The sequence below is a fragment of the Chroicocephalus ridibundus genome, chromosome 7 (assembly GCF_963924245.1).
Source record: "Chroicocephalus ridibundus chromosome 7, bChrRid1.1, whole genome shotgun sequence".
Taxonomy (NCBI): domain Eukaryota; kingdom Metazoa; phylum Chordata; class Aves; order Charadriiformes; family Laridae; genus Chroicocephalus; species Chroicocephalus ridibundus.
This window is the reverse complement of record NC_086290.1, coordinates 33,583,854-33,589,069: the sequence shown is the minus strand read 5'-3', so window position 1 is coordinate 33,589,069 and position 5,216 is coordinate 33,583,854. Positions and strand designations below refer to the sequence as shown.

The 5,216-nt window shown below is 41.4% G+C and overlaps 1 long non-coding RNA gene across 1 annotated transcript; it reads left to right on the top strand.

Moving 5' to 3' along the window:
* The first annotated feature begins 1,610 nt into the window (after nt 1–1,610).
* On the top strand, nt 1,611–4,908 carry LOC134518102 (uncharacterized). Its single transcript, XR_010071878.1, has 3 exons — nt 1,611–1,696; nt 4,026–4,121; nt 4,642–4,908. It is a non-coding gene; the product is annotated as an uncharacterized LOC134518102 (long non-coding RNA).
* The last annotated feature ends 308 nt before the right edge of the window (nt 4,909–5,216 follow it).

Here is a 5,216-nt window from a genome sequence, read left to right as displayed (position 1 = left end):
TTGGCCTCTTAATGATTTCAAAGGTTTTATGATTTAATAACAGAAATTAATAAAATAAGCTTGATACCCATTTCAGCCTAGGGCTTTCTTTCCCTCATTGTGCACCAGTAGTGAAGATGATTGCTTTTCTAGCAGTAATATTCTTTCTGGGCATCTTTTTTAGGGAGCGATGTAGAGTTCATTGCTGTGCTCTGAATTCGTCTTATTTGTCTAGGGACTTTGGGTTTTGTGGGGTTTTTTTATTTTATTTTTCTTTTGTTTCATGCAAGACCTTAGCTCTAGGCTAAAGCCATATAAAAAAAAAAAGGGGAAATTACAGGCATCTTATCTCTCAAAGTAATTTTACTTTATTAATTTTTGGTGCTGATGGAATCCCAAGCAAACTCATTATTTGGTGAGTTGAGGGGAAGAAGGAAGAGACAAAGAAGAAGCACCAGCTGTCAGAAGGAGAGCCTTTCCAAAAAAGTTCAGACCAAACTTAAAGGAATAGTCAATGTAGACAAGAACAGTATTTCTCTGTAGCTGCAGTTCTTTGCTCTTTCCTGAGATGTCCCCTATGACAGGAGTTTGTGAGAAACTAGTCTGCCATCAGTTGTCAAAACTGGATCTGAACAATGAAACGGAGAAGGCAAAGCTCTCGTTACCTTGCTGCTCATCTTTCTTTTTCCTGTAACTCTTGTGGTCTGGCTGAGATGGGGTCACCAGTGAAACTTCTGTCCTTCATCTGGTGACGGGCAATGGGTTCTGTGTTGTGAAGTGCGCTGACTGAAAATGACATCAGGGACAGTCATCCGAACACTGATCTCCCATACTAAAGCCCTGGGTGACAGGGATAACTTAAAAGTCACACAGCTGTGTACAGACATCTGAGCTGGGTTTGCTTATGGTAGCTGAGCTGAGCCATATAGCACTGCAATATGGTACACACGTGTTTCCTCATTCTAGAATATCAGAAATACGAAGCAGACACAAAACTGGAGAGGCAAGTTATCTCTGTAGAGCGCTGATGAAACTTCTGCAGAAATTCTGTATCTGTTTCTGGTCGACTTGGTTTTAGCCTACCAGAGAACAGACCTTGAAAAATATAAAAACTCTTTGGTGTCTCAGTCCTGGGGAAATATGTTTGTCCAGCTGCCTCCTGAGTTGTTTATGTACACTTTCCATCTTACTTTCTGTCTATCTGCAGAGTATCCAGTTGAAGCATGACAAGGGACAGTGTCAAGGAGGATCTTACTTTGAAATCATTAGGTAAATCAGATTCAAATCACACCGATAGCTCTGTAACATACCTAACTTTTTCTCTTCCCTTGGCTTCTTCCTCGAAGAGAAATGACCTGAATTAGAATAAATAGTTTTTTGCTTAATCTAGAAGTATAACACACAGACCTGTTTTACTTCAGTGTAGTTGTGAGCCATATCTGAGGACTGGAACACCAGTCCCATTGCCCATATACACTAGCAAGTAAGTGGCTGCAGCACACAAATAATAGAAATTTTATGCATCTTATTCTGTGATTGTTCCTTTTGTCTCCTAATATTTAATGACGGGAAAGCATTTTTCTCCTCTCATGTATATGCTATAATGTTTGCAGGTGGTTCTGTTGTGAAATAGAGTGAGAATTCCAGTGGAGTAGTACCTTCGTGTGTTTTTGGATTCTGCTGGGATTATGCACGTTTTCTGGATGTCATTCTCTAGGTAAAAAATCAGGGGTTACACCTGCTTTCTTTGTTCTCCCATTTCCCAACATATTCCTGTATGACATGACACTGGACAGAGTAACCCAGGCTGATCAGGAATCAGTTGCCAACCCCTGCTATGGGTATGGACCTTCAGAGGAGCTCCCCAGTCTCTGTTAGCAACAGTGATGCGTGTGGATGCAGAGCTTGCTGCCAGTTCTGAGCAGGTTGACAGCTACATCGGTGACAAACAAAAAACTCAGTGTGTCATTACAGATACAAACCTTGCTTAGAAAACAACTTTCATCATATTGAGCTCTGAAAACACTCAATATTGAGACACTAGAAGTAAGAGCAGATATTTCTACACCTTCTGCTCCCATTGCCAAGACGATTTCAAGGTTTCTGGGGAACTCTCCAAATTGATCCAGATAGTGTCCACAGAGCTGGGCAGGCAGAGAGGGTGAATGGTGTTGGCAGCCAGGCAGAGAGCCAGCTAGCTGTTCTCTTCCAGACTTTCATGGCTGCACAGAGCATAGCGTCTCCCTGTACCACTTAGTAAATTTATGATATCACTGGCTGTTACCAGGGAAACACAGAAACTACACATTTGGATCTTGGCAGCTAGGTGTAAAGAGGAAATATCTTGCTCTTTTGGGGGTCAAAAAGGAAAACTGAAACAAATTCCAGAACAGCTTTGAACTGGAACCAAGTTGGTCTAGTTTAATAATTCCAAAACAAACAATTATAGCTGTTAAAGTGCCAGTGTAGTCCCTATTATGTCACTTACAGAAAGCAAACATAGGAGATCAAGTGCAGGACCTTTAACTTCATGCAGCTTAAACGTATACTTCAGACGTAAGACCATTACTGTTGACTTACAACTTCAGGTCTGACCAGTGGATTTAACAAGTTACTTTTAGAGATGTGATATCCTCCGAACAATGATTTTTCAGAAAGTGCTGATAATTTCTGCTTCTTGAGAAAGAGTTTGCTTGTGTTTCACAGCAAGGAAAATATGTAGTGTTGAGTTTTGATAAATTTGTGTGCAAATACCATTACTGTTGTAATGAAATATGTGCTTTTTATAGCTTTAAAAAATGTTGTGTTTTTGTGAGAACTGATGCCTTTAGATATGCATTTTATAGCTTTTAAGTGCTTGAGATTTTTGAAGTTATGGAAATCACATTTTTGTCTTCTAATAACATTATCTGACATTTTATTTATGTTGCATGTTTAAATGAAAACACTGCATTTTAAATGGATTATTATTAAAGTATTGAGTAGTTGAGCCCCAGCTAATATTAGCTCTTGCACATGCCTGTTCGATTTCATTCACATTGCACAAGATGTATAGGTTTGGTATGTACCTGAGTTACCCACAAATGCATGCATCTTTGCTGCGAAGGCAGATGGAGCAGGCTTGAGTGAAGACTCGAGCTGAACTCAGGTTTGGAATTGTAACAGCTACTTTGTCTCCTTTCATGTCTGCAAGGCTGTGGGCTGTATGTGGCTGTAGTTCCACCTAGAGATCCCATGTCAGAAAGGCAGAGGTTGTTACGCTCACCAGATGTGGGGGAGATCTGAGATAACCTGTACAGAGTGTTAAAGACCGGTGGACTCACTCTATTTGGCTGTGTCTCCACTAAGGAGCAAAATTATGTAGAAAAAGTTCCCGTGTTGATAATCTGGTGTCAAATATATCCATGATGGAAGTTCTTATGTGGACATTGGGCAGCATTTCTAGCACTGTTTCATAACTGTCTTAAACAGTACAGGAACATGTTTAATCTGATTTGTGTCCTCCATATCAAAAAACAGACAAGACCTGCTTGCCAAACCATCGGTCTGCCTTTCCCCTCTTTTGTTGGTGGCCTTGAATCTTGGGATTTCTATGGCACAAGAGCAGTTTGTGTACAGTCCGGAGTTTGTTATCTGGAACACGGTTCAGTGTTCCCTGTTGTGCCTTTTTTCAGTGGGACAATGACCAAGGAAACTGCTGAGCCATGGATGGATTGCAGTCATGAGAAAACCGTCCAGAGTCATCTGCCCACATGCTGTGATGCTGGCTTACATTTCCAAAGCAGAGTTGCAGACAGAGGAGATCATGAATGCTCCAAAGAACTTAGCTATCTATGCAAGTTCCTTTTTTTATCCTTCATAGTGAGTCACTTTGAAAGGCTCCTTTTTTGGTCCTCTTTAGTTAGACTGCTGGTTCCTCTCGCTTGCATGCCCAACCACAGTCCTGAGACTTATGACTGGGGCTGCAGCCACCAGTGGGGCTGTTGTCATGGCTTTTCTCTCTGGAATGGTGGAAACGTCATCCTTCCCCACTTTTCTTTTTTAAGGGTATGAAAAATGCTTCCAGAGAGGACGGAATTTACTTCTTAGGAAGAGTCACGTACAACCAGGATGAGTCCCCCATGCAGACTTTCAGGCTGGAGGTATGCTCTGGAATTCCCATGGGGAGGAGAACATTTTGGTTTGTGTGGTAAATTCTTGGTGTTTGCAATCTCTGCCATGGTTTTAGAACTAGGTGCACTCCTGTGGCCTGCACGTCCATCCCAAGTACACTCTCCAAATGCTAGGTCCTCTGGAGCTACACTTAAGTACCCACAAGTACTGTGGCCCTGCATGAGCCCCACACAGGCCTTTAGGAAAATAAATTAATATGACAAGCATGCATTAATCAGACCAGTGTATGATATACACTGTCACTTACAATTGTAAATTACTACGGGGCACCTTCACATTTGTGCTGATGCTCTTCCTATATGTGGTGAAATGGAACAGGAGGGGCAGTTTAATAGGGCGTACAGGTACAGAAAAACAAGGAGCTGCTATATCATGCTCTCTTCAGCATAAAACATATTGACTTCTGGACTCAGAGAAAGAGGAGTGAAGGGAACTCAGTGAAGGGTACAGACAATAAACTAATTGTCTTTCTCATGTTTTCACCCTCAGGATGCAAACGCAAAGAATTTTCCACACCTAAACCTGAGATTCATTCGTGCTACATGTGTATTTATTGAATGCAACTGGATGGGAACCCTGTCCCCTGAAGAACACAGTTATGAAGAGACGGAAAATAGATCACTACATCTGGTAACTGCATTTCAAGCCGGTAACAGCAATGGATACAGTGCATGATTCTCTCAATTCATTCTGGATTGCACTGTGATGGGACGATAAAAAAAAAATTCTGCTATGCAGATTGTGATTATGATAGATGAAAGCTCCCCTAAAGATGACACTTCCTTGTTGCCTCTCTTGACCTTCTGACGTATGTTGAATCTTGGTTGCTGACTAAAGTGGCAGCACAGATAACCAAGTTTTTGAAGGCCCTAATTCTTAAATCTAATAATAACACTTAGAGAAGCTGAGGTGTGTTCTCTTCTGACTAGTGTATCATTAATGGAACTCGTATCGCATTTTCCCTGTAAAATAGCTAGTTCTGCAGTGGGGATGAAAAAAGGATCTGGGTTGACTTTCAGGCTCCAGTAGGCTGATCATTAGGAAGGAAGCCTTCCTGCTGCCTT